Below are 25,304 nucleotides of genomic sequence, written 5' to 3'. Positions count from 1 at the left end.
AAAAGCCTCATTATTTTATCCTCTTCAGGTCTGTCCAAGCTTATCATTTTACCTTATTATTACATTCTAAATCACACCACAGCTCACCAGTAATTCGGTATAACCATAACCAGGTCCTGGTAAAGAGCTAAGATATGTACAATAATCAACATTAAAGTTCACAGACAATGAATGTATGAGGTTGCCAAATGCTGATAGGTCCGCTTCCTATATAGGATGACTACACTCTCTTGTATGGTGTTGAACCCTAGGAAATAGCTCATCCCGACATTCACTTCTGAGTGCATGCTACATACTTAATGTTTGTGGCTCTCTGTATTAAAGATTGGAGGGGCACCTTATATTACATTATATTTCAAGCATTTTTATCAAGCTTTAGTATATTTGTTGTTTTCTTTATGCTGTTGATGACTGTCACTTTAATATGTCATCTGGTTATTTTTGCTGGTCAGATTTCTCCCTGTTGCCAGTGAACAAAAACACTGGACAAGTTAGCTTTTTATGTTTATCTAGCTTCCAGAACAACAATTAAACAATGACTGCATTATGCATCCATCTCTGACTGAACCTATGTAAATTTTACCCTCGATCAGAGACAGAGGAAAACAAGAAAATAAACAAAACCACACTGCACATGACTATACTGCACAACTAAGGCATTGTTCAAATCCTGACATTAACATTTCTTGTTTAATTCTCAGGGCATCGAGAAGCTGTCAAGCTGCATCTTTAAACCATATTTAATTTTCATGTTTTTCTGTAATTTTGTTTTTCTCATCCTGATTATTCAGCCAGGTGATCAGGTAATCGTCGATTTCTAATACGAGAGTAAAAATGTGAGATGATTCATGCTGCAGAGCTTAACAGCCTCACCAGCTTTTCAACAGTAAGAGTCTTTTCATTCATTTAAATAACAAATATTGAGCAGAACTTTGCATCTAATGCTTTTATTGGTGAAAAGCACAAGTAATGCTATTGCTGAGTTTCCCTAAATGCTGCCTTAAAGAAATACTGATGCATGAATTTATGCCATCCTAAGTATTTATGAAAGGTAATATATGTAATTATATTACTGGGCTTTCAAACATCTGATTTAAAAATTAATTTTTCTAACAATGTTTTTGTTTTTTCTTTGTCAGCTTTAAGTTATTTTTAGTATCTTTTCTTGCCTGACCGACACTTTATCCTCATGCTTTTTAATCCTGAGATATTTTTTAAGCCTGATCTCTTTTTCAGAGTGTAAATCCTTTCCCAGTTTCTGTATCACACTTATTATTCTGGAGTCTTCACTAGTCAAATTATTTTGCATATTATTTTCTATGCAACTTTATTGGATACCTCATGTCCTTTGCTTATGTAGAATACTCTTACCAAATGTGTTCTTATTTTCTTTGATACTTGTCAGTGATATTCACATTTGAGGTTTTCCTTAACATAGCTGCTTTAGTCTACCAATTCAAATCACTGAATGTGAAAGGAAAAGTTATTAAGCCTTGGACGTGGGATTGAACCCATCAAAAAGACCATAAACAGCCATCCCTCAAACTAAGCCAGTATATTGCCATGTTGTAGATTAGTGGTTACCTAGTAATATTCATTGTTACTTTTGGAAATTTTAAATAGGCAGTTTTTATTCTGTACAATACTGCAGCTCAGTAGAAATGATATTAACACTTCAGTTGTCTCGAGCACATAGGCACTATGCTTAGAAATGCAAAGCATTGTGAGATACGCATGGTCTTAAAATGGCAGCTTCATACAATTGTCTTAAATCAGTATATAGTACATATTCGCAGTATACACAAACACTAATCTTATTTTCCTCCTTAATAGAAACACTTATTTTATGATATTGAAAATAGGGAGGTACACACTGCACTGATACTGCAAATGTATATTGTTAATGAATACAAGCAATACAATTATTTGGAAAACATCTGAAAATACATTATTAGCAAGAAATTCTGTGGCTATTTATCTGTACCGGTTACTATATCCCAACTTTGGAAATTATTTGGCATTTTCATTTCTTGACCACTCCTTGTCATTTGAAGACTGCCAGAGCAGGAACTAGAAACTGAATTAGAACCAATGCAAAGGAAACTTTGAGACAGGTTATTGTAAAGAAGCGTTAGTATTTTTTACAGTAACTAGACAAAACAGTATCAGTAGGATTTAATTCCTCTTGACTAGGGCACATCTATTTTTGGCAAATCTGTTACAGGGCATTGCACAAATAATGGGTCTGGTACAAAAAAATAGTTAGTCATTCCTAGGGCTTCTCTTAACACAGACACACAAGATGGCTCTTGGAACTTGGCTATTGCTCTGACTTTGCTTCCATTAGCACTTATGCTTTTACCAAAGTACTGAAGCTCTGTTTTATTAAAACAACACTGGTTCCAGTTTAACTTTAACTCAGAATTTTTGAAAGTCTGAAGCATTCCTTCTAAATTCAAATCACATATATTTTTATCTGGACTGTGATGTCTCTGCTCTGAGCCAGTAATCAAGGAGTCTCAATCCTCACCATAGACACCGGTGAGGGACATTCACATAGAGCAAAAATAGATACACACAGTATTTCCAGATGCTGCTGTCTGCATTAAGCACAATTTCCCTTAACAGCATATAGGAACACACTCCTGTCCTGGAGCTTGGTTTCCCTCTCTCTCACCAGGCCACTAGTAAGAATCCCCACTGACACAGCTGTAGAGTTGAGTCCTCAGCCAAGTGTTCCAAGTCAAGTCCTCTTCCATCCTATCTGTGAAACCAGTGCTCTGTGTCCCTGCTCCAAGTGGCTGACACACACTCTTTGAGATTTAATTTTCACATGCACACCTGGGAAAGGCTGGCACAGATTTAGCAGCTATGCCCCTTTGCCAATACTGTAAGGTAGATACTGACACCAGAACACTCCAACATCAGCTACTCTAAGGCTCTTACAAGGGTACCCAATTATACTGAGTAAAATTAATAGTAATACAAATGGTAGTGTTTGACCAATGCAGCAGGGCTTTCAGGAGTAGCCACAGTGTCACCAAATAAATATAAGTACTCTGAAAGATTAAAATATTCTCTAAAAGACCAGCCACAATGAAAAGTTTAAATATATTTGATAACAAATAATAAAAGAACATAACAATACTAAATTCCTATTTACAATAAACACCTGAGCTTCAGTCAAAGGAAATATTAAAAATAACACAGATGGAATGATTTACATAGATAACAATACTTAACTAATCTCACTATATCTTCCTGACTGATCTAAAGAATTATTTTCCCCTATGTCACTTACTAGGGAAGGTAAAGATGAAGTGGGTGAGTGGTCCTTCTTTGCCAAGTTTTGCAAACAGACTGCACTGAGACTTCTGTGTTATCTAGTATTAAAACATAATTTCAGTGCTGGATTAAAGAATGATATCACATGTATCTGGTCATCTGACTCTGGTTATCACACTACCCCCTTTACTAGAAACTGAACCAGAATCTAGCACATATGTGTTATCTTACACACACATAGAGGTTTGTTAAGGTGTGTTATAGCATCTGGAAGCTACAAAAACATTACAGAAACTTCCACCCTTCCAGGGTAGCAATTAGTTCACTCCTAAGGATGATACAGTAAGATTCCTAGTCCTGGTTTTCACAGACATTTTGTCTCTAGCTGCAATCAAAACTGTAAGATACAATCTTTATGGCTTTACACATATATTTTCAAGATAAACATCTGAGCAAATCAGTTTGATATGCAAATGACATATAATTATTTGCAAAGTTCCAGCTAACTATGCTGGCATATTTTACACATCCACTGCCCTACTTTCTCTGACATAGCTGGCATGACCTCACATTGTCATATGGACCAAAGACTAATATGTCATGCATAACAACAACATTATCTAGCCTATTAAGTAAATTTGAAATTTTACATTGAAATCTTTCAGATGTCAAGGTTATAACAAAGTTTCACCTTTTGAAACAAAACCTTCCCTTGGAATAATGAGCATTGTCAGCTTTTGGGGGTTTATTTGTCTGAGGTTATTTGCCAGAACCATTTGGAAGCATCTAAAATGGAAATAGTCTTGCATTAGCAAACTTTGATGCTATCTTCTAGTGTCAAAAGCAGAGCCATAACTAGATTGGAGCTAAGGGCAGCTGCCCTGGGACCAAATTTTAGGGACTTCAATCAGCAGGTTTCAACAGTCTGGGAGGGCAGTATGAAAAAAAAGGAATGCTGATACTGTGTTTACAACTTGGCTGAAATGCTGAAGCACTTAACATAATGTAAGGTGAGTGAGTGACAACAACTGTAATAATCTGTTTTCTGTTTGCAACAGTTTTAGCAAGAAGCTTGCTTTAGTTGCTGGGGTGAAGACAGCATTTTTTTAGCTCCTTAACTTTGAGTTGAGGGGGTACCAGTTTGAGGAGATGCACAGGGTGCCAGATGAGTTAGAAAAAAAAACTTCCATGTACAACTGCATCACCAAGCTTTCTTAAAGCAAAACATACTAATAACCAATCTTTTTAATTTCTGGTGTCAGTGGAGCACACTACACAGTCAGTTCCAGTTTCATTTATGTCAAGACTTTGCATTTATTTAATTTTGTCTTTGATGTGGACAGCATATAAAACAGCACCTTCCAGTGTGTGTGTTCTCAAGGCATGTGGATTTGTATTTTGTTTTAGATTAATTTTTACTAGTTCACATCTAGTGGACCAACTTCTGCAGACACAAGTAAACTGACTTCTTTTATTCTAGAAATTAAGCCTATTGCATATGCCACATCTCTGCTGAACAGATTATTTTCTATGGACCATGCAGCACATAAACCCAAATCTCAGACTTCTTCCCCTTCTACTCAGATATGGCTAAAAAGGGTACTAATGTACTTGAGATCTCTTGAAGGGTACACATTTTCAGTTTCTGCTTTATACAACTATGAACACTTTGAGAAAATGCCTGATGTGTAGCACATTATATTAGAGTAAAATTGGCACCTGTGTCAGTCTTGAAAGTCTCTTGAGTGCCTTGAATAGTAATTTTATCCTGCCAGTCTACTTCAACATCAGATGCAGTAATGACTATACTCAAGAAAATGCTCTATGAACATTATTTTCAGATTTATTTTTAGTGATGCCTCCTTAATTAACTGCCTTGTAAATGTCAGCAAAGTGACACAGTCTCTTAGATCTCTCATATGTTCTGTTACTTGCAGCACATTGCTCAGACTTAGCTTGATAACATTCCCATCTCATATATTTGCCAAGCTTGTACTCAATCTGCTCTTATTGCATTCACTTACTTTGGCCAGAACTACGTCTCCTTTTAAACTTGCTATTAATTTTGAATTTTAAATCTCACAGTGGTGGGCTAAGTTTGTCTTTTGCTCTGAGTGAATTTTAAACCAGATCCCCTCACCACATGAACATTTTTTGAACATGCATAAATAATTGTGTACTTTTGGATTCACCTTTCTGATTTAAGGCTAGTTGAAATATTGTCATTATAATCCAAGAAATGTCCATAACCATCACTTGCAGCAGTATCAAAAAAGGAATGCTGATATTGTATTTACAGACTGGCTGAAATGCTGAAGCAGTTAACATGAGGTGAGGTGAGTGAGTGATAATAACTATAATAAGCTGTATGTCACAGTTTTTACCAACTGTGATTAAAAAAAAGGCCACACTAAGTTTTCCAACTTGCTTTACACAAATGGATACTAGTCCCACAAAGTCTGAGAACATCAAATTAGCAAACAAAAGGTTTAGTTGCTTTCATCCACACACAACTGACACCCACACCCAGCAGTTGTATTCACTTTGTTGTATATATACCTCATCTGACTGTGAGAAAAAAATATGCTTCTTAACCTATTTGCACAAAAATAGGGGTAAAGGCAAAACATAATGAATGACAGGGACCCAGAATTAGAGACAGAGTTCTTACATATAATTAAGAACTTGGTAGCAAGCATGTTCTGAAGAATATGATAGCCAAAACACAAACATCTGTCATTATTTAGTGACTGGAGTCACCAATGATCTACTGGAATGTACAAATTTTATGAGTAACACACCAAACATCTGATGCAAAATCTGGGGCATTTCAAAAAATCAGAAACAGTTGAAAGCTATGTAATGTCTATTTTTTTCACATGAACAGTAACTAGAAGAAACAACCAGATGGTAAGTTACTTTCATAAGTAAACAGGTTATATCCCCACCCAGCAGTTATAGCCACTTTTATCATAAACATCTCATCAGACTGTAATAAAAAAAATCATGCAATCATTTAGCTGAAAAACAGTGACAAAACAAAACAAAAAGGCCCAAAATCAGGGACTAATATTAAATATTGCTCTTTTATACTTAGAATAGCATATTTTGGTATAGGCATGCATTTAATGAAAGCTATAAAGTCTGAAAAGTTAAATATCTGTCATCATCATTTAATAACTCCAGGCTTCTATGTTTGGCTGGGGACAGTTTAAACAGTTTCAACTCTGTTTCAAATAAATAATAAACAAACAGTTACCATAAGAAAAATATTCAAATGCATTTCATAGAAATGCACACTCTTCCTGTAAAACCAGATGCTAAACTGAGCAAATACGATGGTAAGTTAATTTTATCCACACCTAGGTTCCCCATCAGTGAATGCAGACCAAAAATGTGAGGCCAAGTCATGGATATTCTGTGAAATCAGGAATGGTTTCGACTTTGTTTCACATAAACAATTGGCAGAAAATAAAGTTTCAAGTTTATTTCATACAAATGCACACCAGTCCTATAAAGCCACACTTTAAACTGAGGAAATGAGAAGAGGATAATTGCTTTCATCCACAGCCAGACCTTCCCCTTTATTTAGTGACTGAAATCCTCAAGGATTTGCCACAAAAACTTATGATTCACAGATTCACATTTTATGAAATCAGGGAACATTTCAACTTTGCTTCATAGAAATATTAGGCAGAGAATAAAGATCTTAACGTATTTTGTACAAATGCACATTAGTCCTATAAAGCCACACTTTAACCTGCCCAATAAAGAGAATCTATGCTGCATTCATCCACAGCCAATCCTACTCCCCATTAAAAACCTGAAATCCTCATTGTTTTGCCTGGAACTACAAATTATATGAATCACTATTGTCAACCATGAACAAGCCACTGCAGGTAATCTGGATCTAAATGTTACCAAGTTGAATGAGGAAGTGTAGAGGGACTTGGTCTCTGTCAACAAGTGGCTTGACTAGAATTTTGGGATTGATGGAACATCTAGGACAAATGATGTCACGTATGAATCTTTAAATGATCAAGTACATAGACTGGACAAAATATTGTACAAATGTAAATCACTGCAGTTGCAAATTTCATAATGGAATGAAGACTGACTCTGTCTTGCATGTGGAACTAACCCAATTTGTTGATAGTATGGGGTGTGCATACATGAGGCTACTTGTTAAAGACATTGAAAGAAAAATGATCAAATCTTGGCAAGAAATAGCAACACTTATCAATTTTGTTACCAAATATTTGCTTTTTGAAGGGTTTCATAAGAAATTTGAGGAGAGTTTTGCTAAATTTGAACAAATATGGTAACTATCAAACATAGGAGTGATACAAAGTTGGATAGAGATGAAAGCGATTATCAAATGAACAATGTTTATCCTTTGCCAGGACACAAAGGGAAATGAGCTTGGGATAGTGGTCACAACATGGAGTCAACAGCAAGGCTGTATTCTCTTCAAAATGAGTAGCCATTACATAAAGTGTCTCCTTAAGAAGAACCTGTTCTGTGGTGATTAGAGAGAATTGCCAATCAGTCAATGAAGTAGTCCAAATGGAATGACAAGGGACAACACACTAAGTCGCACAATACAAGAAAGGGACAATCAAACTGGGAATCTGTATGAAACTTAAGCAGGAGAGATGGTGATGATGAATTATCATTACATTGAAAGTGACAAAGGTACTGTTCAAATTTCTTGTTTCCAAACCTTAATAATATTTAAGTGCAGCAGACTGAACAACAATGATTTATATCACAAACTTTTCTTTAAAGTTTTTTTTTCTTTGTTCCAAGTGGTCCATCTGACATAGCTGATACACTGGTTGATTGGAAACTACTCACCAGGAATTTAACTTTATGCTTATTATTTCATAAAGGTAGTTCAAAGAAATGCCCACTGGTGTATTCACAAGAAAAGTATTTGCAACCCCCTAACCTTTCTACCTCCTGTCATTTTCTTTGTAAGATAAACAAATTAAAAATATATATGATATATCATATGAAAAAGAGAACTTTTGAAAAAAATATATGGGAGACAAAATACTGCAATTTATGAAACCAGTCAAAGGGGGAGGGTGGGTTGTAATGGATTCAGTAGACTCTTAGAATGCAATGTTTATTGGGGAATGACCAGAACTATCAGATGGGCTCTAGAAATGAGATTATTGTTGATTCCCACAACATTTATTCATTTTTAGAAGATTTGTTATTGGAAGGACAGATTGGTAATATGGAATATCAGTTTCTAATAATGGAATTTCCAATTATTCCATCTATTTCTGGGATCCCAGAAATTCATAGTGATATTCAAGATCCCCTATTGCATTCTATTGGTTCTACTAGGGGGTGAATAACTACACTGTTGGCAATATATACTGATGGCAAACTGAAAGTTATATATCAGCTGGATAAACAGATCTTGAAAGATTCCTGGGATTTGTTAAACAATTTAGGTGCAACTGATTGTTTTAAATCATTCATTTTGTTTTAAGAAATTGTTCTCAGTCACTCAACAATGATCAAGTTTTAGAGCTGTTTGAGAACATTGTAATTAAAAATGGAATTCTTGACTGTAATGGAGCAGCAACTGATAATAGAATTCATATGTATAGTGCTGCATGATAATTATATGTTCTTTGATGGAGAATTTTATATGCACATACATGGTGTTGTCATGGGTACAGCCTGTGCCCCAAATCTATGCTAATCGTGTAGTATAGAACTGGGTCGTAATTTTATTTTCAATTACACTATTTTTTTTTTCAGTTTTGTAAACTATATTACAGGTCCTTGGACAATATACTTTTATTGTGGTCAGAGACTATTCCCCAGTTACAGTACTTTGTGGACTATTTGCATTCTACCATGGGGCTTTTAAGGTTTACTCATGCCATTAATTACAACAAGGCCAATTATCTAGTTGTAAGTTTATTTAAGGATGATAGTGGGAAGTTGGTTACTGCCATTTATAGAAAACTTACATACAGTCATTTTTCTTTATTTTATCAGTTTCCAACCTCTTCACCAAAAGAAAGGGATCATTAAGAGTCAGTTTATTCGTATTCCAAGATTAATTTCCAATGAGGGGTTATTTCAACAGGTGGTGAATATTTTAATAGAAATGTATTTGGAAAGGAGCTACTCAACAGACTTGATTGAGAGTGTAGCCAAAGACATTATTAGTCAATGGGACAGTCCTTACAGACCCATATTTAAGTACAATAAGTACTTAGAGTTAGACATGAATGACAAAATAAAGAATGAAAAAAGTACAAACGATGAAAGAAGGTTTGAAAGACCCTTAGTGATTCAATACACTTTAAATTTGAAATAGATTAGATTATAATAAGAAAGCATTGGGAAGTTTTTTTTAATTATTTTGGGGTACCTATGACTGTTATTGGGGATTCACACAAAACTGTATTTAAGAGAAAGCCAAATGTCAATAATTTATTAGAGGCAACAGGACCTGTTATTGGTTCCAGTAGAACAACAATTACCTTTAAATGTGGGCATTGTAATCAATGACCTTATATTAATATCAAGGTATAAGGGGAGGTCACTGAATTTTTGAACCATTGTAGAAAACAGGGAGATTCAGTTGCAATACTCAGCGGATTGTTTATTTGGCCTGCTGTGACACCTGTAATGCTTTTTATGTTGGAAAAATTGAATTACCCCTTAGAAAATATATTTACCAACATGTTTACAGCATAAGTAATGTTAATGAAAAAGGTGCACTTGCAAAAAACATACAGGTATGTAAGAGGTTTTGTATGTTTTTTTTTTTTTGTTTTTGATTTTGGAAAAAAAAATAGACATTTCTTCGAGAGGTGGTGATTGGTAAATATTATTGGAGTTGGCTGTAGAAGATTGTCACTGTTGAAGTGACAACCCAACCCCATATGAGAAAATGGGAAAAGGGGTTGAGGATGGATGGATGGATAGATTTGGCAACTTAGACTGGATGCTGCAAAAAACCTGGGTTTAATGAGTGTACTGGTATCAACAGTGCGATGAAACATAAGGTGATGGGTTTTAAGTAATTCATAGTGCTCTTTTAGAAGCTATCATTTGGTTAATGTTTTTGGTTATTTTACTCATTGTTTTATTTATGATGTATTGCCTTTTTAATGTTCTCAAATGCATTGTTGTACTTTCACATTTTTCTAAATGCATATAGGAAATTATGTAATATTATTTACATAGTTCTAAGAAAGCCCAGAGGGATTTGAATGGATGAAAACCCTTAACCATTTCTATTTTTTGTAATTAAAAAATGTAATTTTGATTGTACAGCTGCAAGTTTTATGGGTATAGTAAAAGTGTTTCTGAGAGGATCATATTCCCACATATTTTGTTAGATAATTAATTAAATAGATAAATGAAATTCCTTAAGTTGAATAGCTTCACTGGCATGGACTGTGAAGGAAATAAATGGTAGACACTAAGAGTATACAGTCGTAAATACTTACAGTGTCTGTCATTTAACAATTTTTTTTGGGGGGGTACTAAAAATGAGCAAGCTTTTGTAATGATTGTTACGTTCAGGAGATAAGCTAACTAAAATGAATTAGCAGTGCTGAATGTAACGTAACATAAACTTTTAAAAACAAATTTCTAGCTAGCACTGGGACCCTCTGCAGATGTGGGCCCTGGTCAGCTGCCCGAACCACCCCAATTATACCCTGTCACTGACCTCACACACATGATTTATCATATTTAAATTAGCACTTTACCTTTTTTGCTACCACTCTCTGGCAATATGTACTGTATTTTCTAAAGTCAGTGTAACTTTAACTTCTGAGATACTTCTACATCAGCCAGCTCAATCACGATTCTGTCTCTGAATAAATCCTTGGTTTTTCAGTCATTTTATACAGTCACCTACAAAAGCTTTAACAAATTCATCTTTGGCTGGTACCCTCTGTGAAACATACCATTTTTTACTTATTTGAATTTTTTAACGGAGGTAGAACACCAATCACAAATGACCAATTTCAGTCTCAGCCCAGGAAATGTAAAAGTATAAAATTAAAATCTGAAGTACAGTAAAAAACAGAGAATGCAAAGAGATGCAAAATGTAAGAAACAAAAACAAAACTAAGCATAGTTATGTACACAGAACAGAGACGTTATATACACTGTATATTTTTATTTCGTTTTGGCACAAAAACTTCATTGAGTTTACTAATTATTGACTTATAAGTAATGGAAATCAACATGGTACTCATATGGATTTCGTCTGTTTCTTTATTTAATTTGGTTGACGTGAAATTGTGTGAACCTCTGTCTACAGGCAGGCCAGCCAAATGAGAAATCAAATGGTGCTGGTAGGTTATATTTTGACATTCTTACAATTTTTTTTCTGTGCTGAGCAGAGTCATTTTGATAAATGTATATCTCTGTGTAGTAACATGGCTTTTTATCTGTCCAGTAGTCATCTCTGTACTTGGCAGATTCCCTTCAGATGTTGGCATGGTTTTGTAACTGCAATGGCATTTTCATTTTTTGTTCATTGAGAAGATCCTGTTCTGATACAATGTAATGATGTGCACCACTTGTTACTAGTAATATTCATTGGTAAGCTTAGCAATGTCAGGATACACCTGCATTTTAGTCAAATGAGTTATTTTTTATTCTGTAGGACATGGCAGCTGAACAGATACAATGTTAACAAATTGGTCATCTCAAATACACCAGGGTGAATTGTAGGAAATGCAATGGATTATGCAATATCTTGACACATACAATAGTTTTAGAGTGGCAATACCTGAAGTTCACAATATTTACAAGCACTCTAGTAGCATTTTTCACTTATCATCACAGATGCATCCACAAACATATACACACTTACAGAGAAATGCACAGCTGCATTTAAAAATTGCTGTGAAGGCATTATTAGCATGTTTTAATCTCAGCAAAATTAAAAACAAATGTGTACCATTTAACATACACACACACACACACACACACACACACACACACACACACACACACACACACACACACACACATATATATATGCATGACTTTTTTATTTATTTTATTTTGTTGTATCTTATATTTGTTTACCAGGGTGGTACACTGACCACAACTGACCATTTTTAGGTACTGCTTAGTAAAATAAAGCTATATTTGAATACCGGGATAGTTCCACTGGGTCAGCAAAAACAACCCTTTTTTCTAGTGTGGCACAGGGAAAAAAGCTCCATACATCAATATTTCAGTGCATGTGGACACATTATGCCCAAATTAATCATTAAATAGACAGCTACTCATCAGAGGTTCCTGACAGAGCTAAGGTCCTACTGCAATATGAGATGACCTGGTCAGGAAGTCAGCATGGCAAATTAAATGATCAACTTTTGTAACACCACCTGAGTAATACTGGAAATGTTTAATTCATTTCTTTTCCACTAGTCTGTCTCCTTTTCACCATTAGGTTTCCATCTTTACATTTTGCTATAACTCACAGTCTGTCTATGTGTTCTTGTGGGATAAAAAAATATATACTGTTACCAGTGCATTAAACTCCAGACTCAGTGCTTTAAAACAAATGAGTCATTCGTAGAACTTCTGAAAAAGTTATTCAACTATCTTGATTTCTCAAGTAATACCTTGCATAGTAAGGTGAGGCATTCATTTTATGTCTTCATAACTCAAATCCTCGAGACCTGTTGCCTGTTTTCTTTTACTTGAGTTATAGTTGCTCAGGTGTCTTATACATGTGCATTGATTCTTCCAGTTGCCGGTGTCCTGATTTATACAGTTGTGTGCAACAGACAAGGGGAAAGATAGAATGGAAAAATACAACTTAAACAGTTATTTTCTCCTGCAATCTCAAGAGTTAGTATATGTAGGTAAGGGATTAGGGAGAATGAGCTCCTCAGTAAGGGGGTGCAGGGTGTCTTGCCTCCCATCAAAAATACTTTTGGCACTTTGTAAGTAGTTTCTGTGTCATTTGTTTTAGATATAAGCTAACACTAAAATGTATTTTATACATGAACTGCTTAGTCAAGAGGATTTGCATAAAAACTAATAAACTGTAAGGAAGAGAACCAACTTTAAACAGTAATAGATACTGAAATTACCAGCCACTGACATGCAGCAAGACATTCCCTAAACAAGTTCATAATAACATGCAAAAGAAAAGAATGTACAGATAGCAATGGAGAACTCTTTAAAAATGCAATATAGGAATTTATGCAGGTAATTATATAATAAACAGGTATATGAACTGAGGTAGTTGGGTCATTTTCAGCTATGGCCAGAGAAAACAAAAGTCTGCTTTGCAAGGAAACTGTGCAGATGGAGATGTTCTATGAAATAACACCTTAATTCAGCCACTAGTCTGATCCATGGAATAACCACAATTGCTACAAATATTCTGTCTCCTATTCTCAACAAAGGATTGGGAGGCAATAGAAATATATTTAGAGTGTACTCCAGCAACAAAAATCATAGAACCGATAGAAAGGAAAAAGGTGGAACAGGTTTCAGCTAACGGTGCAGAAGCAGGATATCTGTCTGCACCACTGGCAAGAGGAGTTCAAGAACATACTTGTACAGAAAAGACTATTAGCCAGAGGGATAGGATGAAGCAGCTGAGAATACGCTCTCTTATCAGGTGACAAAAAAATATTATCTGGGCAACCTCTGATAGGGGCCAGGAGTCTTACATGATATCTTAGCTTTAACACAAGGTGTGATAATGATGTCCTGAAGTCATTGCACTAGCTACCTCCACAGCTGCAAAAACTGACCAGGTACTATGAGATTGACAGGTCTAAGGCTTAAAAACAGTGCATATATTCTTTTTAACATGTGGTAGCATTGTCGCCTCACAGTAAGATGTTGTCCTGTTCGATTCTCAGCTAGAGCATCTTCTGTGTGGAGACATGCGTGAATGGGTGTACCTTCGTTGAAGGTTGTGCATTAGGGCCAGCAACTCGGCATGTAAAAATCTACTGCCAATCATTAGCGGACCAGAGTTCCACTGTGGTGACCCCTAACCGGGAAAAAGCTGAAAGACACAACAACATTAATCATGCAGAAAGTAAAGAATGTGTTAAGTTCATAATATCAAGTTCTCCCCTTCTGCTATTTTTAAAATGTTTCTCCTAACTCAATTACTTGTCATGTTCATGTTCAAATTAAATTCACTAACCACTAACATTCAATACATTCATAATAATACCAGTCATACAGAAATTGTTTTGCAGTCCTGGGAATTCATAAAGACCACCACAACAAATGTTAAAAGTTGTGGCCAAAAGGGGTTGTTTCTGTCTGTGATCATGGAAAAAAATGTGATTCTCAACTGCCCAGAATTTCAAATTATTCATATTTTTGATCTGTCCCTCATACATTTTGTGGCTTTCTGAAAAATCATTTGTCAAATAACAAAAGTATAAGCAGTTGCTTGCCACTTTATATCTCAAAACTTCCAACTGCTGTTACCTTTGGCACCCATATGTACTTCTTAACACTGACATTCTGAGTTCAATGATTTTTTAGTATCTCTCAACAGCACATTAAAGAGAATATATAAGTGGTAATATTGAATATACAGAGTAAAAGTAAAGTTGCTGTTTGTTTTTCTTTATAATACTATTTCTTCCTTACCACATAATACAATAAACAAGTAAACAGAATAATAACATTCACTTGTACATGGTATCAAACTAGATGATAAATTGAGATGGTCTCAGATTTGCAATATGAATCATATGTAGTATGCCGGGTCTTTCTGAATATTTATTTTATTTATTTATTTATTTTACATCTGTTAACCAGGATAGGCCAACTGGACAGAGGTCCATTTACAGTGGAGGTCCGGGGAGAAAAGCTCCACAGTCTATTAACAATAATTAAAAGGTGAAGTACAAGCAAGCAAACATAAAACTATAAATAAGTGAAACATTAAAAAATACAATAGTACTGACAAGTATATTTACAAATTATCTAGTGTTATTTGTTCGTCAAGTTAATAGGCTACAGCTATTCAAATGATGTAATCCTAAGAATTCGGTAAAGGAGAGAGGGGGAATCTAGGAGTAATTATGTGATACATGGACATGTCCAGTTTTTAGTAAGATGAAGTTTAAGTGTTTGAAAGTCTGGGTGGAGGAGGCAGAAGTAATAGAAGTAGGGAAATTATTCCAGGCTTTTGCTGTGGTCTGGGGAAATAGTCCTTTCCCTGCGGTGTTATTTGCTCTAGTAATAGTAAAGAGAGACTTGCTAGTAGACCAAAGAGGGTGAGAGGTAGAATAGTGAGATAGTAGGTGATTTAGGGCAAGAGGTTTTTCAGGGTAAGTGAGGATGCCAAAGGCTGTGAGAAGTTGTTAACTAAGTAGTTGCAGGAGTTCTAGCCATTGCAAGTCCCTTAGAGCCTGACAATGATGGGTTCTGTAGGAAGAGTTGTTAGCAAGCCTAGCAATGTTATTATGGCATGCCTCAAGTTTGGTAAGATCTGTTTTTCTGGTTTGAGTTAGGATTGGTGTAGCATACATCAGAGTGGATAGAAGGTGAGTTTGGGCGAGGGTGATTCTTGCCTTGTCTGTAAGGCATTTTTTATGTCTATAGAGAGTTCACATTTTTTTGTGTACCTTTTTAATAGTATGGCCTATGTGGACATCAAAGTAAAGGTTATCTATTTCTACCCCAAGGAGTTTAGTATGGCTAGTTGGCGATATGACAATGCCATTAATAGAGTTGATGGTGAAAGAGAGGGGGGTAGGTTTGGATTTATTAGGAGAGAACAAAAGTAATTTGGTCTTGTTTGGGTTGAGAATAAGCTGGATGTTTGTCATCCATTTTTCTGTGGAGCTAAAGGATTCTTGGGTAAGCTTTTGTAAGGTGGTAAGGCATGGGGATGCACAGATAAGTGCTAAGTCATCTATATACTGTATGAGTGAGGCTTGCTGGGTAGCAGTAGCAAGGTTGTTTGTAAAGATAGAGAAAAGAAGAGGACCCAGGATTGAGCCCTGTGGAACACCTATGGTTGTTGGAAGTTGGGGAGATAGAACTCCTTGCCATAGAACTGACTGTTGCCTGTTGGATAGGTAGTTTGTGAACCAATCTATAGTAGCAGGAGCAAAGAATAGGGCAGCTATGGAATTTAAGAGTATTTGGTGTGAGACAACATCGAATGCTTTTGATAGGTCTAGAAATATGGTGGAAACAAAGTTGTTTTCATTTCTGTACTGGTTGACCTGATGTATAAAAGAGAGGAGAGCAGTGGTTGTACTATGGTGAGGATGAAAACCATGTTGTGTGGGGGAGAGAAGGTTATTAGTAGTAAGGAGTTGCATGACTTGTGTGTGAATGCATTTCTCAAGAAGTTTAGAAAGGGGAGACAGGATGGTGATGGGGCGGTAGTCGTAGAAGTCATAGGAGTTACCACCTTTGTGGAAGGGAATGATATGAGAAACATTTCAGAGCTGAGGAACATAGGATTCCTGAACAGACTGGTTGATAAGAATAGAAATGGGGTAGGATAAGGATTCAGTGGCTATTTTTAGGAAGTTTGCAGGTATATTATCAACTGCGAGGGTAGTAAGAAACTAACCCATAAAAATGGATCTGTAAGAGTGCTGCACTCCCTTGATATGGGTAAATGTGGTCCCACACCTATGAATGATAAATATTTATTTATTTATTTATTTATTTATTTATTTATTTATTTATTTATTTATTTTCAGTTTGTTAACCAGGGTAGAACACTGATCTCTTTGGACCTATTTCAGTCTCAGTCCAGGGTAAACACAATAAACACATAGCATTATATGCAGAGTGAATGACAAAATGCAGTATATACATAAGATATATAAAATGTGAATACCAGAGTTGGTATGAAGGTATAAATGCAATAGCTACATGACATTATTTACATGGACCACCTCCAGCAGTCTGAAGTAAGGTGTGTACCATTTCTCGTACTATTTCAGGTACAATCTCACATTCCTTTTCACCCAGCTATTGGCTATGTACTCAAACAACTAAGTTGTTGTCAGAGGTCTGGGGTTTAGTAATGAACTCCATTTTATTGTGTTGAGTATGCACATGCATGTCTATTTGAGTCTTGTTACTCCAGTTTTCTTGGACCTTTCAAAGTATGCTGGCTGATTGAATATTATGAGTTGTCCATATGTGCTGCATTTTCTCTTGTCCTATATCTGGATCATGACTGAAATGGGTACATGAAGCATCTGTTCAGTTACAGTTACATAATTAACAAATAAGTAATACACTCTCTCTCTCTCTCTCTTATAAAAGGTTGTAATCCTAATCAGATCTTTTCGGCAGTCCCACTTGCTCTGAAGTTAATGATGTTGTTGATTCATTTATTTATTTATTTGCTGGATCTTTGAACCTCCAGATTATGCAGTTTTACATCCACTGTATGATCCCTTTGTTACCCTAAGGTATGACTGCCGTGAATGTTGTCCTGAGAACTAAAAGTGGGCCTCTCCTGTTTCACTGTCTGTACTTTTTTTTTGCTGGAGTGAATAAAAGGATGTCACGCATTATGTCATGTCTTCTTATTCAGTATCACAACATGCTTTACCTAAATTTGGTCAGCACTGGCTGCCTTGGACAAGTGCCATTCAGTCTGATAAAATCTGGAAAGCAGCATTTCCTTTCAGCTCTGAATGGCATATATAGCAGATACCTATAAGAGCCCTGCATTTGAATAAGTGTGCCTAAATCTTACATTTCACCTTTCGTAATGTACTATACTCATGTACATCAGTTTAACTTGTGTTCTGACCTTCATCACATAGCTCAACATCAGAGAGATGCCTGACATAAATTCAGATTATTCCTTTGGACTGCTGTTTATTGAATCATTTAGCAATGCTGCTAAGCAAATGAAAAATATTCTTAAAAGCGTAAGAAAAGCAATATTTATTTTATTGCTTATGAAAAATATAAGCTCATTGAAAAATGAAATCACCTATTTTCCCTTTCAAGGGTGTACATTTTGTTTTCTTCTCTTCTTTCTGTCTGTGGTTCACCCTCATCAACATGAAAAGCCAATACATGATTACCTAGACTACAAATCACTGCTGGATTTCCAAATGCAATGGTAACTTTCAGTTATTTATGTAATCAGGACTGCAAAATTCTAACTTCTGCATTTATCCTGCTCCCATATTTCCTTTCAACCTAGCCAAGAAAGAAAAGAAAAACAAAAAGAAAGTCTGGGTCTTTGTATTCTTCAATGAACAGTGCACCCCCATAACCTCATTGCTTCCCGTCTTCCTGTTCCACAGTCTGCTGCAGCAAAAAGTTTCACAACAGTAACTGTTCTGTCATGCACACTTCAACAGCACAGCCAGATTTTATTCTCTTCATTAACCCAAGGAATAGTGAGAAGGAACAGACAAAAAACATAAGTTATAGCTATCTCACTCATGATTTGTTAGGTCCAGCATTTTTGTATGTAATTCTGCAGCATCAAACACCTTACAAGAAGATCTAGAATTTATCTAGGTGAGTACAGTCCACTTTTAAGTTTATGATAATGTTTTTTTTTACTTAATTTATAACATTTTAAAACACTGTCCAGTTTCATTAGCTTATGACAAAGAGATATAGTCTGTATATCTGATGCAATGCAGCAAAATGCAATTTACCTCAAATTACGTATTTTAATGAGGCTTGATATTTGTATCTTGTATGATAGAGAGCATTGTTTTAGGAAGTAATCACGTGATGTGAGATTCATGACTTACTGGGAATCAGCACTATTGCACGAGGCTGTACAAATATTTATGGTGTGGCATAGGGTGGTAGAGCTAGGATATTGTAGTGGTGGGTCACTGGAATGATGCATAACATAAATGAGATGAGATGCGATATTTCTGCAGAATCTTATGTCCTTCACTAACATCGAGATACCCAGACCGGTATATCAGGACTACAGCAGCTGCAGAATTTGTTAACTAAATGAATCAGAATTAGTCAATGTCATGAATGACAGACTGCCTTAAGATTGGTAGGAGAAAAAAAAACTAATTCACTTTGTGATTATGACAAGAATCTAATTGCTGTCACACCACTGGATTTTTTTTTTCAATATTGTCTGATTAATTACATTCCAGCATGTGGTAGCAACTGCTGAGAAGATGTGTAGGATGTCAGAGAAAGAGAGAGAGAGATACTATGTATGTTTGGATAGGAAATTACTCTGATCAATTGTGTGGACAAAAAGAGATTCAGAAAGTTGTTTCTGTTTCTCACAGCATGAATGATAGGGATGGATTATCAGTAGCATACTTTGTTTTGCTGACAGCCTGGATAGTGAAAAAAGATCAGTGACAGAATGGCTGAAAGTTTTGGGTATCTCACTGAATGATTCAATGTGAAGAGACACCAATTACTGCTAATTTGGGCAGGAACTGTAACCTCAGATCAGCTCTTGGGCAGAAGGAACTTTAGATGGACATTGCTTCCTAATGTCATGTCCAGAGAGAGAGGAGGTCAATCTATATGCTATTATTTTACCTACTTGTTGACCAGGTAGGTTCACTGGACAGGCTGTCTCTTTCCAGGGGAGACATGTGAGCGCTGTCTGGTTAGGTGACTTGCTCAGAGACACCCAGCAGGCAAATGGAGATAGAAAAAAATTAAACCTGGGCACAGAGCTCAGAGATTTAGGCCTCTGCATCAGCTGTCAGAGCTGTCATATATAATGACTGATACAATACTAAGCACTCCACCATTCAAAGCCACATGTACAACTGTTAGTAGAATTATGATCCCAGTTTTTGAAAATTAGGTTAGGAACAATCACTTTTGAAATAAATGTTTCTGTTTGCCTGTTATTAAAATGTATGCTTTCACTGCAGAGTAGGATCTGAAATTATTTCAAAATACAGAATAATAAAGAATGCTGTCCATAACTGTTTATTTATCTATACTTTCTTAAATACATAAGTCAACTTGTCTGGACACCCTTTTCAGATACAACCAAGGCCAGTAGGGCAAAGACAAAAAATAAATAAATATATATATATATATATATATATATATATATATATATATATATATATATATATATATATATATATATATATCCCAAAAAGCAACACATAGTTAACATCAGCTTTCCATTATTACAATGAAACAAAATGCAAAAGAAAGTTTACAAAATATTAAGTATACCTATGCTCCAGTGGAGAACAGCAAAAAAGGTTTTAGTATGGCTTTTCCTAAGCAGATGTTAATGACTTACTTATATGCTAAAGTACAGGTATACAATGTGCCCTGGCATAGGTAAACTGGTTGATAAAGTAATATGTAATACAAGCTAAAACAATGGAAGCAAAATTAGAAAGGTGGACAATATTCTGTAAGAAATCAAAAAAGTCACCCCTCCCACTCTGTTATAAAATCAGCTATTTTCACTGATTGCAAAGTAATTGTTGCTGCTTTTCAATGTTTGCTAGGCATCTGTACTGTTTGTTCTGTTTTCCCACCAAGCAGTGTTTTAAATAATGGATTTTTTGCTGGTTAAAACATTCTTTAGTGTCTCCTTGCTGTTTTTCTGCTGTTTAAATCGTTGTCCAGTGTTTCCTGCCTAAATTAGTGTAGCTAGCAGCTGTAGCATAGTCCAGATACAAGTTTGCTGCATATGGGTCTTTTTGCATTGGCTGTTGTGCTCTGAGCCTATTTTCCAAAACAACTTCGATTAATAGGGACTCTTCTGCACCCTTGTGAGAGAAGTGTGCTGATAGGAACTTGTCTGGTGAAGGGTGATTGGTCTAGGGCTTTGATTAAGCACCCTCATTGGTTCTTTTGAACTTTTTTAAAAGTTTTTTATGTTTTTCGTTTGTGGTATTTAAGCCCCATGTTTGAGCAGGTTTCTTCTTGCTTGCAGATCATGCAGCACCATGCACTGCTGTGCAATTGTACACCATAGCTGGACATATAATTTATGCAGCACCATGCACTGCTGTGCAATTGTACACCATAGCTGGACATATCATTTTGACAATTTTTCCCTTACATACAGCTGTAGTACATTAGTGTAGTCCTCATCTTTAGTACATTTCTGGTCAAAGAAGTATTGTTAGTGAGCTGTGACTTATTAAATCATCCACCAAAAACCCCGTCAGAAACATCCATCTACAGAACACCTCCTAGATTAGTCCTGAAAGCACCTCATTGTGATAACAGGACAACCCCTCTTTCTCCCGGCAGCCTTGTTGGCTTCGGTAATGAGGCAGTGTAGCAATTGCCTCATGTACACTAACAATCCTCTACTAATTACACACTATAATACGGAGTATGAGAGATGTATCTATACCAGGAGCCTTGAATCCCTGCTCTTTAGCATGTGAAGTAGTAGCACTGTAGAGGTTGTCAACTTTCCCACAACTACTCATATACATAGTACCACTACTCATACACATAGTACACATCCAACTCATAAATCAACATATACAGAGGTTCTCTCAAAAAACTTACCAAAACACCAGAAACTTCCAAAATACAAGACTGCTACCACAAACACAGTTCCCACAGCACCCAAGAAACACATCAACACCAGTGTCTCACGTACCAATCCCTTAAGGCATAACACTCATAAATCAAATTTTTTTGTCATTGGCGACTCCATAGTGAGACACATGGATGTCCCACTCACTAGGTTATATAAGGAGAAAGTCATGGTAAGCTGCCTCTCTGGTGCCAGGATTCATCAGATCACACATGCACTCAGGTCTCTCGGCAACAACTACCATTATGACTCTGTCATACCTCATGTTGTAGTGAACGACCTGAGGTGTACCTCACTTGACTGTATGAAGAGAGATATGATTAAGCTCCCAGAGTATGTCTCCCAGGCAATGTCCCTAGCCTTGAGCAGCATATTACCTTTGCCAAGAACTATGCCACTGTATAAACAAAAAATTATTTATTTCAGTAATTGGCTTAGTTTTTTTGTCATTCCAAGGGGATCCAGTTTCTTTCAGACTGGGATGACATAGTCAACAAACCTCGCTGCGTTGCCAGAGACGGTTTACACCTGGCACCACTAAGCTTTTGGCTGCTGGCAAATGCTCTTGCCACTCCCATAGCTCCTTTTTTAGCCAAGGTCTCAAAAACAAAATTGCCTACTTGAAATTTGCCAATCATTAAAAAATAAGGGTTATGCTGCTAAACTCTAGGACCTTAAACCAAAAATTGCACACCCTGGAAGCAGTCCTATCAGTGGAGGATGTAGACGTCTGTGCAGTCACAGAAACCTCGTTCAAAGGCTTAGCGAATACCCCAACCTTCAAGGCTACAATTCCTTCCACACCTTCAGACCACAAAATGAATGTGTGAGAACCAAAGGAGGCAGTGTTTTTGTCTATATTACAGATAAATTCACCTCCCAACTAGTTAGACAGGACAGCTCCATGGAATTACTCTAAGTTCAGATTACTGTGGGTAAGACCCCCATTAAAGTCATGGCTAGTTATAGATCCCCCACCATGGATCATGATGTGCACAAGGCTTACTTGACCAAACTTGAGTCAATCCAAATGTTGCTAAACAGTCTAGTCATGGGGGATTTCAATTATCCCACCATCAAATGGGAAACCTACTCTCGCCCTAACTCACTAGTGCAAAAGTTCATTGATTTTGTCAACTCAAATTCCCTGGAACAAATTGTTCAAATCCCAACTAGAGGTGAAAGCATACTAGATCTGGTCCTCACTAACATGCCAAACAGATGCACCACTGTGACTACTGGACCCTAATTAGTTAAATCTGACCACAGATCAGTCGCCTTTGAACTGGCACTAACACCAGGACTCACAAAGGGTGAAGTCAGACTAAAAAACTTCACCAAGGTAAACTATACCCTCCTAATCCAAGAGGAAGGTATAAATGCTTTCCAGGCCCCACCCCCCCCAGCTGGAAGTGGTAACTACCAAAGCTTACACTAAAGCCCTGTACAATCATTTGTATGAGTGTATAGACTCGGCTGTTCCAGATAGAATCAAAGCCAGAGCAAGCCACCCTCGTGGACATCCAGCATCAACAAACTTTACAACAAATGCAAAAAGTTGCTGTCTAGGAAAACTAAGGCAAGGCCCCAACGATGGAAAATCACCCTCTTCAGCCTCAACAAGCATATAAGACAACATGCCAAATCCTCTAAGGGGGAACTTTGAGAAAAATTTTGCAATCACAGCCAAGGATAACCATAAGGCCTTTTACAGCTACATATGCAGCCTAAACGATAGGACCCAAGCATGTGCTGAACAAGTGGCTAACAGTATCACACACATGGATCCCGCAGAGATAGCAAACCTGCTGGCAAACAGATTTGATGAAAATTTCACTCCCTTGTCCCTCCAAGCTTATCACAAACCTTGCCCCCAACTCCCCCCACCCTACTTATCTGAAGAGCAGGTCATTAAAACTTTGACTAAGGCAAAAAACACAGCCTCTATGGGACCAGATGGCATCCCAGGTTGTCTTCTAAACAAACTAAAACATGAACTAACATCACTATTAAATACATTATTCAATCACAGCCTAACCACAGGCTATGATCCTGTGGAATGGAGAACAGCAACAGTTATTCCCCACCATAAAGGTGACTTAGCAACAGACACAGGAAATTATAGACTTATAAGTCTAACCAGCCTCATCTGTAAGGCCATGGAACGTATCATCATGGACCTCATAAATAAAGACATAGGTGACCTCCAAATCATGGATCCAACCCAATTCAGCTTCATCAAGGCCAGATCCTGCCTGTTAAACCTAGTGGACGTCTTCAAAAATGTTACTAGGGCCATTGACGAGGGCAAATCTGCACACACAGGATACCTCGACTTGGCCAAAGCCTTAGACATAATCCCACACTCAGGCATCACCAATAAGCTTAGAAAATGAATGTAAATCCCATTGTTGCAAGATATGTAGCTACCTGGCTCACAAACCAGTCATACACTATCAAAGTGGGTGACTCCACATCATCCAGCAGACCTGTCCCAGTGGGGTATAACAAGGGTCAGTACTGCATCCCCTACTGTTCGGTATATACTTCTCAAAAGTTCTGACCAAAATTAAGGGGCTGTGGCTCACCAAGTGTGCAGAGAACTGCAAACTGGGTGCAATTATCGAATCCCCAAATGTTGTCAGTATACTTCAGGACAGTCTTACACAGACCAACAACTGGTCACAGTCTCAAACTAAATGCAAAGAAATCCATCAACATTCCCTTCAGTAAAAGCAATGTCCGTTCACATCAAATTAACAACAATACCCTATGTTAACTCCAAGAGAAGGCAGTTAGGAAAGACAAGCCAGCACTCAACCAGGTCAAAAATGGACTTTATTTATTTTATTTATTTTACATTTGTTGACCGGGCTAGTCCAACTGGATATATTTCCATTTTCAGCGGAGGCCCGGGGAGAAAAGCTCCACATTTAGACAAAAGGAGATACATCATGAGCACTAATATCATAATACACATTATTACCTATATCTAAAACCAGGAAAAGAAAGTGTTAGAGCATGGAAAGAGAAATGAAAAAGTTATCAAAAGAAAGAACAGGACTTAACTTCCTAGAGAATCTAAGTAACATCATGTTGAACACACTAACATGTTTTAATACCAAGAAGAGAGAATATAAGATCAAGGAAAGAGAAGCAGCAATAGAGAGAGAGCAGATATAAACAGACAAATACTTGTTAGAAAGAGATTCATAGCCATAAGGATGAAAGATGAAGAGGAGGAGTCTATAAAGGTAGAGAGAGAAAGAAAGGTAAGGGAGGAAGCAGGAGGGACAGAAGAGTAGGGAGAGAAAAGACAGATTCATAGATGGAAATTACTTTAGTCAGGATTAGAGCAGGGGCACATCCAGTGGCTTTTAAGGTAAATTCTGAGTTTTTGTTTAAACAGAACAGTAGATGCAATGGAAGTAAGTTCAGTAGGAAGTTGATTCCAGTGTTTTCCAATGGTATTTGAGAAAAGGGAATCACCTGC

General features: G+C 36.6%; 1 protein-coding gene across 2 annotated transcripts in view; it reads left to right on the top strand.

Annotated features, from left to right (window-relative positions):
- Positions 1-816: 816 nt before the first annotated feature.
- HAPLN2 (hyaluronan and proteoglycan link protein 2) overlaps positions 817-25,304 on the top strand; it is a 242,970-nt gene continuing 218,482 nt past the window's right edge. Inside the window, exon 1 of one of the 2 annotated variants that reach the window (XM_044079782.1) lies at positions 817-886. The gene's annotated coding sequence lies outside the window, so the exon portion shown is untranslated. Of the gene's footprint in view, positions 887-18,417; positions 18,802-25,304 lie in introns of those variants that run through there. The other variant, XM_044079783.1, reaches the window with a different exon arrangement.

The sequence above is a fragment of the Protopterus annectens genome, chromosome 8.part0 (assembly GCF_019279795.1).
Source record: "Protopterus annectens isolate FY-2018-M chromosome 8.part0, PAN1.0, whole genome shotgun sequence".
Lineage (NCBI taxonomy): Eukaryota > Metazoa > Chordata > Ceratodontiformes > Protopteridae > Protopterus > Protopterus annectens.
This window is presented reverse-complemented; position numbering and strand designations above follow the sequence as displayed.